At 45.9% G+C, this 12,356-nt stretch overlaps 1 protein-coding gene across 2 annotated transcripts in view; it reads left to right on the forward strand.

Moving 5' to 3' along the window:
* Positions 1-225: 225 nt before the first annotated feature.
* The window catches only part of MYO1B (myosin IB), a 114,196-nt gene continuing 102,065 nt past the window's right edge, over positions 226-12,356 (forward strand). For both annotated transcript variants that reach the window (XM_068407191.1, XM_068407192.1), the window contains exon 1: positions 226-299. The gene's annotated coding sequence lies outside the window, so the exon portion shown is untranslated. The remainder of the gene's footprint in view (positions 300-12,356) is intronic.

Here is a 12,356-nt window from a genome sequence, read left to right on the forward strand (position 1 = left end):
CGGCGGGGGCAGCCGGGGGGAGCCGCGGTGGAGCCGGGGGGAGCCGCGGCGGAGCCCGGGGGCGGGCCGGGAGCCGCCGGGCGGCGCTGCGGGGCCGGGGGCCGGGGGGCGGTGGCGCCTCCGCCCCCGGCGGGCGCGGGCGGGGAGGGGCCGGGGCCGGGCTGCGCCCCGCTCCGCGCCGCTCCGTCGCGGCTCCGGCAGCGCAGCGTCCGCCGCCGGCTCGGCTCGGCTCGGCTCGGCTCGGGGCGGGAGGCGTGGGGCTGCCGCGGGACAGCGGGCAGCGCCCTTGGGCGGCAGAGGTACGGCTCCCCCCGGGACCCCCCGCCCGCTCTGTGCTGCGGGAGGGGACCCGCCGCGCCCCCCGCGGGGATGGGGAGGGGACCGGTGCTGCAGAGGCCGGGGGTAGGGGGGGGCTCGGCGCCGGGTCCTGTGGGAGAAGGGAGCGGCGGTGCCGGGGTCCGGGCGCCGAGCACGGGAACCCCGGCGCCTCCTGGGCGTCCCTTCCCGGGGCAAACCTGCGGCTTCGGGACGGCTTTAGGGGCGTTGTGGCTTTCGTTAGCGTCTGGTGGGTGGTTGTGGGCTTCAGGCGGCTTAAAATTAGGCGTGAATGCTGGTGTGCTCACACGCGGGGATGGTCCGGGTCTTACCCTTTAAAATAAGAACGCGTGTGTGTGCTTTTTCGGGAAAGAGACCGTGGCATCTGCTGCGTCTCGTCTAAAATAATTCCCGTGTGTGCGCGGCTTCGCTCGAAAGAGCGGGCTGGGGTGCGGGGAGAGGGGAGGGCCGTGGGGAGAGGGTCGGTGATGCGGAGCAGGATGGAGAATCCTGCTGCCGGGTAACTTCTGGAGAGAGACTTGAGGAAGGGCTTTCCAGGCAGGGCCGTTGTCCCGAAGAGCTTGCCTGAGGGGACGGCTTGGTGTGGGCTCCCAACAAAGACCATCTGTCTGCGCGTGTGGAGGCTGGGGCTGTCGGGGTGCGGTGTTTCGGGAAGAGCATCCCTTTGTTCCTCGGAGGGGCCATGGCCATCCCAGCGGGGCCTGCAGCGAGCTGGGCTGGGGGTACCAAGCGCGTAGGGGCAGCGCTCGCTTGCCTTGCCCGCGGTACCCACGCGTGGTCCGTCTGCGCGCATCCGTGCTGTTTTGGAGTCATTTAAACCTTTGCAATTTCAGACAATGTGATGAAGTCGATTGCTATGTATTTAATCAGGACCAGTATCCTAAAGGACAGACGTAACTGTGATGAAATAAAAGCTAACTACTCTTAAAATGTATGTTGGAGAAACTATTTAGAATGTATGCAGATTAGAAATTAGCACTGGATAATGTAAAGGTCAGGTAAAATGGCTGACTCTGCAATTTTTGTGTTGAATCATGAGTTTCCCATATCCGGCTGTCCTATTGTTAATTGTGAATTAAGGCTGGCAACAAGCTGCCCATCCTTCCCTGGATGAATCATCACTTTGTCAAGCCCTCTGTCAAAAACAAGGCTTTCCCCCAAAGCGTGCCGTGGTAGGGAACAGAAAGAGTCTGACCCATCTGTTAAAGTAGAGTTCAGTGCTTGGCTGCTTTTAAACATACTAAAGGTAATGACGTTCTTCTCTTCATGTGTTTTTATTTCCAGTTGTCCCAGGCCTGAGTTTAAGAATGTCTTTAATTTAGTGCTTATTGCAACGTACTGCCTGTGGCTTGATGTGTGAAGGTGTAAGAGTTGTAGCATGCCCGTTATTCCCAGAGTAGCATGCAGTGGTCACCGCTCATGTCGGCGTTTACCATCGTGTAGCAATTACTGGTGTATTGGGTTACCACAAGTTCCCCCAGTCCTTAAGAAAGAAGATGTTTCTGAAAACACCTGTGTGGTGTTAGGTGGCGTATTTGATGGACATCTTAAAAGCTTCTGTCCCCGTACGGGCACCACAAACAGATTGAGTGCTCCACAAGGCGGAGGTGAAAGAACTCATGAAAGCATCTTAGATCACAGAAACTTGCCTTTTTTTTTCCCTTTTTTTTTTGTAAGAGACCTTGTTAAATCACATCTGTGGGGAGGAACTCTTTGAGGAAACGATGCCAGGGGATGGTAGTTTAATTTAGCTATGCCTGTTAGCCCTTTCAAACATTGTGTGCAAGATTTGATGTAATTCCCTTTAGAAGGACAAATGGACATTGCAAGCCTGCTAGTGCTTCTGGGGGAAGGGAAAATAAAAGTCTGGCAAATGAGGGGAGGAAGTGGGAGAGAGAAACTGGAAACATAAGCAAAGCCATTAATTTTTCCCACTCTGCACTCTTAAGAAACTGCTGGCAATATAGTGGAGATACTCTGCCTCATGGAAGTGTCATGGACTTTCTTCACATGATGCTCTGAGATCATCCGGTTTCTCTGAGCTCTGTGGGAACAGAAATTCCTCGTGTTGGAGTCTGATCTCATCTTCCTTCGGCAGCAGTAATAGCAGTGGCTTGGGAATCAGAGAGGAGGGTGAAGAAAGCGCAAGAAGGGCGGTTTGGAGAACAGCTTAGTGCTCGTGTAGGCCAATCTGGACACTCTGCGTTTCTTCCTTTTGCTTGCCCAATGTGGGCAAAGAGCTGGGACAAACTCTAACATACCTGCCAAAGTTAAGCGCTCTGCCGGTGTGCTGAGCTTGTTTAGTGCAGCTCACGTGTCACTGTCCTATAAATCTTACCTTATATTTATTTCATTCATCCTTTTTATTGTGCTAATGGAGAACAAACTGAAATGGAAAATGGTGACTCGAGTCACGCCTCAAGCTTGGGGAATTTCCTGAGTTTGATGAAAGACAAAAGGAAAGGCTTTTTTTCCCCCCACTAACAGCTATGTACTTAGTCTTTTAAATTCTCAGAGCCTTCTGAGTAGCTTCTGCTGTTTGTTGGGGGACTACTGGCAAAAAATTTAGGAAGGCTGCAGTGGTGATGGCCAGCCCTTGAGTCTGTAACCTGATCCACAGCTTTTTCTCTTCAACTGGGAAAGGAAGTAACAGCTCCTATTACACCCTTATGTAACCTCTCCATTCATACCCTCCAAAAAGAAGGAAACCAGAGCTTGGTTTCTGATGTATAAACTAACATCAAGGCATGCTTTGTCATAAAGAAGCAGTAAAGGATAACATTGATTTTCTTTTGTTTTGCAGTTCCTAGAATGAAAAAAAAAAAGTACAAGTAAAGATTTTTATTTCGCACTGATGGGATAGTGGAAAGGCTGCAACTCTGGCGTACGCTGTGAAGTAGCTGTTAAAGAGGATACTGGAACTGCAACAAGGGTCTTTTAATGAATCTTTCCTGGTGGGTTTGAGCATTAGTTAGTCTCAAAACATTCACCCTTTACAGTTGTGCCCCAGTTTGCTTGTAGATTGTGAAAGCTTTGCTCTTTTAGTTTGTATGACTCTGGACTTTGGTGTCTGAATAAAGCGTGGAGACCAGGATCTCCTCTTTTTTGCTGTTGGATTTAAGCACCATCTTGGGGGAGAATAGTGAGGGAAGAGGAAGGAGAGGTTCCAAAACTGTTCCATGTCTTTTCACATGTATAAAAATATAAAAAAGAATTATAGTAGGTGTTTCTCCTTTTGATTAGAAGTACCTCTGCTCACTGAGCAAATAAAGGAAAACTTTCTGTGACCCTGTCTGGGTTTCCCAGCTTCCAGGGTTCCCAGCTTCCATACCTCAGTAGGGATGTTAGTGCTTTTCCATACTTCATTATCATTTTTGCCTTTAGTCTCCTGCCAAGCTGTTTTTCCTCTAACCAAGTGGCCTCTGCTTCTTTACTTACCTCTGGTACCTGTCCCCCATCCTCCAGAAGCCACTGGCGTATCATGCTTGTTGCAATCATATCCTGTATCTGGGAGGCAGGTAACTGGGAAAGGGGTGGCTTGATCCTCAGGGACCAGCCTGGCCTGTGACAGGCTCTTCTTTGAGCAGGGCTGGAGTAGAGCTTTTGTGGTATGCGTGGCCATTTTCAGTGACTCCTGCCTTTTTTGATTCTTTGCTCTGTGTTTGAAGAAACTTGTAAAACCAAGCAGTTTATCTGACCTTTTGCTACTTTTCTTCTAAGTAACTGTAGAGTCTTTGGAGTTGCTTGCAGACTCAAGACTTTAAACTTATGTATCATCCAGCTGCAGGGCTAGAACCATCCAACTTGTCCTTTTCCATTGCAAAGAGCTAGTGGCATAGCTTTTAGAGAAAACCATGCAGACGCTTAATCTTTTTCTCTCCCAACTCCCTGTTACTGGGTAATTCCCCATTTGGTATCAGCAAGTAAACTTGTGTCCATTTCTTGATATGTTTTAAGTGTGCTAGCAAAGTCGCTGTGGTGATGGAAGTGTTTTAGTGAGAAAGACTGAAGTTTCAAAGTACAGTTTCAGAGATGAAGAAGAACTATCAAGTCCCCTTTTCAGATGCAAACTGGTTGGGGAATCCTTCTGTGCAGACAGTATAGCAGGAGTACCAGAGGCAAGAGCAGCATCTTTTCTCTGCAGTGGAAAACCTACGGACAACTAATGCTCTGGCCTTTGGGATGAAAGCAATCAAAGAGGTGGCCTCTAGCCTAAGCAGCCAGATTTAACATTTCAGCAAACAACTGAAGGCCCAAGATAAGGAATCCAAATATGCAGAGTCCCAAGGAGTGAGGGCGCGAAACATTTACTGTCACAAAGATTTTCTCCTTTGCAGGGGTGGGGAGTGGGTGTATCTTGGGGTTTAGGTAATTGCCGTGTCCCTGACTTTGTGCAGTGCTGCCTCGGAACTGCTTTGGTGTGGGTGTACTAATAACCTGTGCCTTGTTCTCCCTCTCTTGTAGAGGCAGCAGTCCTTATGAGGATCTTATATTAGCAGAAATCCTTATGCTGTTGGGCAAGAGGACCATGAAAATAAAAGATACCAGGAAGAAATAAAAAGTATATAGGAAGGAGAAGAAGAGGAGATAATTATGAGGGATAGGTGCTAAGTAACAGAAGGGTTGGTGGGTGCTGTGCTATCAGAATTACTTGCTGTAGGTTTCTTTATTTTCTAAATAGAGGCAGCAAGGAGAGACTCATTTTTCCCTACTGTCAGCAGAAAACAGCTTTTAAAAGTTTGTGACCACAGCCTGGTCAGCATTGGTACAAGTTTCCTGGGCCCACAAATATGCTCTGTATGTGAACTCTTGCTTTTTGCTGTCTGCTGCTTTTTCTGCAATTTTCCGTAATTTTCATAGTTTCTATGCCCCAGAGTGCTCCTGGGGGTACTTTGAATTAGGAATAAGAATAATTAAACTGCAGGATTTACTACAATGGGAAGAAAAACAGGTACGGAGCAGTTACATCCTGAAATGTTTCTACTCTTTTGTATGCCTTTTTTTTTTTTTTTTATGGAGTCTGTTCTTCCTCATGACTATAAGAACATACTGGTGTTTGAATATCTTTGTAAAGACTTGGCCCTAAGGTAACCAGTTTTTATGCACAATGGAGCATATGTAATGTCCTGATACTGTGCTTTAATCTTTTCCACTGACATTTGAAAACCTGCATCTCAGAAATGAAATGAGGAAACCTCTGGGTGATAAAGTGTTGAATTCTGTATCTTGGGAAAGCATGAGCAAAGGAAGTTGCACTTACTCTCTGTATTTTAATGCCTTTGTGTTAAAACAATTTGTAGGGCAGTTAAGGGTGTCCTTTTAGATCAAAGAGGTACCCTTAACGTCCTTATTCCGTAAGGACTCTTTTAATAATACTGTAATGAGAAGTTAGTTCTGCTTTTAGGAGAGCTGTTGAAGGGAGGGAAGTTGGTATTAATCCTCTCCGTTGTTCCTCTGCTGAAGCAAATAAGCAGCTTAACAGAGAGGCACTGGTGAAGCTGGACGAGAGATGAAGAGGTGCCATTTCTTCTGGGACTCTGGGGACCAGTTAACCGTTCGCCAATTAGCTTTGCTAGAGCTTCATGTTTGAGGGCAGAGGAAAAAGCTATTTCTGGTGGAGCTCATGCTTATCCGATGTGAAAGAAGGAATACCTGGGATGTCTAACTTGGGGCAGGAATACCAGCTGCTCTACCTCTTCATCAAGAGAGGCTTGGACGTAGGTCAGAAGGAAGATGGTAGGGGGTGAAAGGCAGATTATTTTTGGGAGTAGTTACGCCTACAAGCTAAACACATGAAGCTACAGTTAAACCAGTAACCAATTGGTTACTGAGTGTCTGGAGACCCTTCCTAGTTTTTACCTGTGAGAGTAGGGCTATGACTGACAGAGCAGTCGAGCTTAGTCTGCAGGGTAAGCTAGGGAAGTGCTGATGCCAGGTGAAACTTTGGAGAAGGAAAAGAGTACTGGAGGGGGTCAAAATGAAAATGCATCCCTCTCTCTCTGAAGGAATATTCCTGGTTGTAGCGAGGAAATATGGCTGCTACGATGTACCAGGAATCCTCTGTACAACCTTGGTTAGCTCTGCTCAGTAAAGATGGGCTCAAATAGGAATGGGAGCAGAAAAGGGCTGTTGGGATGGTCAAGGGGATCGGGGAAGTCACCGAGAGGAAAATGAGCAATGCTGGCTGTGCTGTATCAAGAATGAGGACCATGAGACGATCCTCTCTAAATGTTTTTCTGGGAGGGAGAAAACACATTTAAATTTAAAAACAAAACAAAACCCCAACAGCATTAGCACAAGCAAGAAGTGGATATGAGCTGACTGTGAATAAATCTAGGCTAGAGATGAGGCACGCTGTAGGAACTGTTTCTCATGAAACATCAGAAGGCTGAAAAATTGCACTCTGGAGTAGTGCAGTATAGTTGTCATGATTGTGTGATACAGTGGGTTTGGCACCGGTCTCGAACATGCAGGACAGATGTAGCTACTATTGCCATTGTTCAGTTCACAGACTGTCAGGCTGCGGGAGTTAAAAGGACTCTGGAGATTACCTTCAGTGATCAAAGAGTACAAGGCTGTGTTCAAACAAAGTTCACTCCAGGAGAAACCCTGGAAAATCTTTTGGCAAGCAAGGGTAGAGCTGGAGCTCCTCATACCTCATAACAGATTTCTGACACAGGGGAAGCTTGCCTGTATCTCATGTGAGTAGATCTTTTTGCTTCCTAAAACTGCCAGATGGTAGTTCTTGCTGAAACTAAGCGAGGGAAAACTCAGTACCTGTGAGTATACAGTGAGTTTGTCTGCTCTTTTCCTTCTGCGGGAGGGAGGTGCTTTCTATTGGTGTTTTAGGAAGATGTTCCTCTCCAAATCTGCGAAGTGTTACATTTCATTTGGAAATGCCTTTGTTTATCATGCGAGATGTTAATAGAAACAGTGTCTGCTGGCTTCTAACTTCACGGACATCTGGATGAGAGTGATTACTGTGTGTGGAAATGCAGCTTCTTGAACTGCTTCCATTGTCCGAGAGATCTCTTGGTGAGAGATACACAGGAATAGCTGTAGATACCTTGATTTAAAATTGTTGACTTTTATCTTGTGATTTCAGGTGTCCTGCTGAAAATGACTGTTGAGAATGAAAATGACAAAACTGGATATAGTTCAACACTTGAGACAAGCAAACATGTCCAAACAGTACCTGTAATTTATCTAAGCCTCCTCTGCCATTAGATAGATGCTTTTGTAGCTTGGGTTTGGGTAAATATTGCTTCCTCTTCCTGCAACACTTGCATCCACTTTTTTTATGCCTCACCCCCCGCTTTTCATTAAAAATCTCGGTGTTTTACTGAAGAGAAATTGATGGCAGAACAGACAGTGATGGCAAATTGTAGGGTGAAGCCTTGCACTGTTCTGTTACCTTGGCAGCTAGTCCTGGGAGAAACGGGACTAATCGAGTCTGGCTTCCTGCAGGTTTTTCTCTTGTGAGGGATTGACTTGCAAACAAACAATAATTTCCATTAGAAGCTTTTCTGTGGCTAGGGAATTTTGCGAGGCAATTCTTCTATAGTGGCTCTGTGGTACTTAATAAGGTGTTTGTTCTCCTTGCAGCCCATGGCTCTGATGGACGCTTATGCTCAGATCTCTCCTGCCTGCTTTTACGGAATTGTGGAAAATTAGCTGTTCTGTTGTCCTTTACTCCTCTGTCCATTCAATAAAATTAAACATTAGGCGTGTATGAGAGAGTAGATACATACACCCAGACATGCACAGCTAGCGTGATTTGTCTTATTTTTATAAAATATAGGCTAAAAACATTCCAAATATTGTTTACAAATATTACAAGGAGCCCATCAGGTGAGGTTTCCAGGAGGGGGAAATTGCAATGGGCAAGAACAAGATCTCTGGGGTGGTGTTTGGGTGACTTCTTTTCCTTCTGTTTTAAATGGGAAAGGAAAGTGAATGGTGTGGAAATTCACAGTGCTCTCAGCCATGCAAATTTTAGCTTTACCCAGACTTTCACTGCGGAAGAGAATACGGGTGCATGGAAACATGGACCTTGCTCTGTGGGTAACTCCGTGAGTGCGATGGTGTCTCCGAGCTGCTCCAGGAGTTACGGATACGCTCAGTTATCGTGGGTGGCTTGGTGGTGGGTAGATAGGGGCACCAGTGCCTCTTCTGGGATCTGGATTTCCCGAAGCTCCTGATTAACTTTGTGTTTGTCTGTGCCCGGTTTTAAATCTGGTTCAGTGACTGCAATGACGGCTTTCTGTGGCTGCTTTTCCTTCTGCTGTGGGCAGCTGAGTGAAGCTGCGGCGTTACCTGCTCTATTATTTCATATTCTGCATATCTTCAAGGGTTATCACCGACTGCTTAGCAGGCAATGCACGCAAGCATTCGAGGAGAAGATTAGCGTGTACGCTGGTATTTTAACCCTGTAATATTAAGGCATCTCTTAATACCCACCTGACTGGCATGATGTGAATTGGTATTTACTCCAGTTGCCCCACCATGAACAGGTTTCTTTTCCCTGTATCAGGGATGTGTGGTTCATGTGCTGACTGGAGGAAAGCAAGGCTTGCTCTCTGCCCGCGTGCTTGTGTGGAAGGGAAAGTAAAAACCCTATTATAATAAAAGCATAAATGAAAGATCTAGATTACAGTTGATTGCTGGATCGCTCCCAAAGGAGTGAAACCTCAGTTGAAATAAATGTTTTGACTTTGTGAGGGATGGTTTTTTTTTTTTAGTATCTTGTGAGGCTCTGCTGCTGGGGGATCTTTTGAACACAGGCTCTGGTGTGGTAGCAAGCTACTGGCGTGTGACATACAACAAACAAAGATCCCCCAAAATAAATAAGTTCTACCTTGGTTTTTGTGCCCCTGTTCTGCAACAGCTATGCAAACATAACCTTTGGATTGGGCAGGATCCCAAAAAATTGGCAGAAACGTTTAAGCGGCAGCTTGAAAGATGAAGATAATCAGCTTAAAAGGGCACCCCCTGCTTAGTGGAGTTCGGATATCCAGTAGTAAAAGCTAATTTTTGTGGTTTTTTAGTCTTTGGCTTAGGGGTAGAAGGCAGGATCTTTGACAACTTTTGGTTTTGCAGTCACATTTTGCTCCTTATTCTGGAAAAGATTCAGGAGAATCTTAGCAAGGTATGTGCCAAAAAGAGACCCCCTTTATTCCTGAATATTTTATCCTTTTCTGTAGATGTGGACCTGGAGTGATTGTAAAACTCTGTGGTTAGACAATGACTAAGAAAAGCCTAAATGTAAGAAACCACCATGGATCTTGTTTCTGCTGAAGTCAGTGGGAATTTAACCAGAATTTTGGACTGTGAACAGCCTTGTTAGTGAAGACCTATTTCCAGATGCATTGGAAATGCCCAAAGTGTTCTCCCCATTAAACAGAAGTAATTTTAAAAAAAAGAAAAGAGGACAGATTCAGACTCCAGAATACACATTTACAGAAAAGCCTACTCCACACCTATAATCTTTGAAACCTGTTAATGTAATCCAAAATGTAAAGGAACTTTTGCAGGGTAAAAATGGAGCACCAAACATCTTTTGATTATTTTAACACTGTATTTTAGCAGATGCTAAAAAAGGGTGCCTTAGCTGTGTTGAAGGACCCAAATGTTTTTCCCAAAACCTCGTGTGACTGTATGACCAACCCAGATGAGTTAAAGCAAGGCAGCAAGTTGACTTAGGAAATAGATCAACCCCTAAGTGCAATTACTGGTGGCAGTTACTGTGTTGTGGTTGCAAAATAATTATTAGGAGTAATTGGAAAACCTGTGCTGCTGGGAGTATAAAGTAGAAACAGTAGAATAGATACACCCCACAGTCTCTTAGCAGCAGGTAATATCCATGCTAATGTTATTCAAACTAGTATGCAAAAGTAGCAGAAAGTAGCCGTAGAGAAATGCAAAGACAGCCCCTCACTCCTTCCCTCAGGCTCGTGGATTAGTCTATTATTAGGGAAGCGAAGGAGGGCAAAGCTGTGTCTTCTGCATACATGGCTCAGGTTATTGTGTTTCTGTGGTGAGGCACCGTGCACCTTTTGCGTGGTACGAGTGTGGTGCGTCGTCTCGTGACGAAGGATATGAACGGAGGCACGAAAGGGGCATCTCTCTTGGGGGACTGATAACAACTGATTATTGCTTAATGTAGATTGTAACCAAGCTGATGTAAAAATAAAAAACAACACCCCAAACCCCCAACAAAAAAAAAACAAAAACAAAGAACACCAAAGAACTCCGGCAACAACCACCAAACCTCTCCCTTCTGCATTTGTAAAGGGCCTGAGTCCTGTTAAGGAAGACAGTTTGAGCCGCTGTTGATGTCAGTAGGAGATCACGTCCCAGTGAACACCTTGTACATTTCCTAGGGAACTCGAATTATCACGGTGTCAGTTTTTCTAAGCCGCGGTTAAACCTCCCTTGTTAAACTACTAAAAGTGCTTGCGGCTGTTCAGCAGCACTTTAAGTGGCCTGTTTCTTCCTTGAATATTGCCCAATCTTTAGGTACACGCAGGGCGTTCAGCAGCAGGAGCCAGTGGGGTGTTCGTTCCTCCTTTGGAATTCTGCTGGACAAATCTTCTGTCATCTAAATTGCAGTCATTGGTGTGCAACTCTGTCCTAATCTGATGTTGCTAAAGAGCCGTTCCCCTTTAGCTGATGCTGAATGCAAATATTCCTTCAGTCCCAATACAAATATACCCTGTAATGCCACATTTTACTTTTGCAACTTACCGCAGCTGCTTGTTGTTAACTGTTCAAGGAATCTGGTGTGCACACGCAATGTTCAATGCCTACAGAAAAGAAAGAGAAGTTGCACAAGGCTTTCAAATGATAACTCTTGCTTGGTAGGTGAGATGGGAGAAACGTTAGCTAATTCAAAAGCCCCAAGTTATAAACTTTTTCTGTTTGGAAAACACTGATTTGTTCAGCAAGACTGTGGGAGGAAAAGGAATTCAGAAGATATTCAGACTTTGGCCAAACCGAAAGGAAAGATGGAGAGTCAGAGGAAGCATTTTAGTTCTTTAAGAGTGCTTTTACTGCTGTCGTGATATCTGTTAACATTCCTGCTTGCAGTCTGTCTGTCAGGTTTCTCAAGTCTGTTTTCTTGCAGGAAGAAATCGCGGGCTGCAACATCACGCTGTTCTCTGCATGCTCTTTTCTTGAGCACAGTGATGGTGACAGAGCAACATCTGTGAGCAGTCCCAGCTGGGCAGGCGCTCCCAGCAGACAGCGGCCGGGCAGCACATAGGAAATGCTGGGTGCGCTGCTCCCCTGTGGCATCCAGAGACTGAAAAAGTTAGGGGGTCTGGAGGGAAAGCAAAGATTTTCTTTGGCTGATACCAATGTTTTTTTCCTACATGCTGGCGTCAGGAAATCTAGCTTTGAGTGAAAAGGGCACTATAATAGCTCAGCCGCAGAGTCTGCCTCAGTTTACCTGGTGAACCAGCACAAGGTGTTTCCAATAAACTTGCGCTTCTGCGCATCAGTCAGAGGCCAGTAATGTGTAGGGTTTGTTGGGCAGCAGAACGGGATGACTTTAAATCCTGCCTCTTGCAAAATTGGTACTTACGCTTGTCATGAGTAGTCCAAGATGGCTGTAGTCCCTTTTGGTTTGGTTTTGTTCAGGTAATGACAGTGTGTCCCTGGCTGCTTTTTGCAGCAGTGGCCTGTCAGTGTCCCTGCTATGTGTCGGCTGATTGCTCCCTGACAGAGAAAAAGGGAACGGGTGGGCAAGCATGATTACAGCCTGACAGGGGCTCAGGAGCAGACCTGGAATATGAAGTCAGTTTGAACTGATACTGATGTTGCAGGTTGTTCCTGTTAACTCTTACAAGAAAAAGGTGGTTATTTTCTACAGTGAGTTGGTGGTAGTGAAACCAAAGGCTTTTTTTTTTTAATAGTCAGAGCTTGACGTGTGTGTGAGTACATCTATAGTGTCAGTTTTGATGGTGGGGAAATTGTCCTTTTGCTACAAGGCCACAAAAGAAAAAAACCAAGCCACCTCT

Source organism: Nyctibius grandis, chromosome 9 (assembly GCF_013368605.1).
Source record: "Nyctibius grandis isolate bNycGra1 chromosome 9, bNycGra1.pri, whole genome shotgun sequence".
NCBI classification, from domain to species: domain Eukaryota; kingdom Metazoa; phylum Chordata; class Aves; order Nyctibiiformes; family Nyctibiidae; genus Nyctibius; species Nyctibius grandis.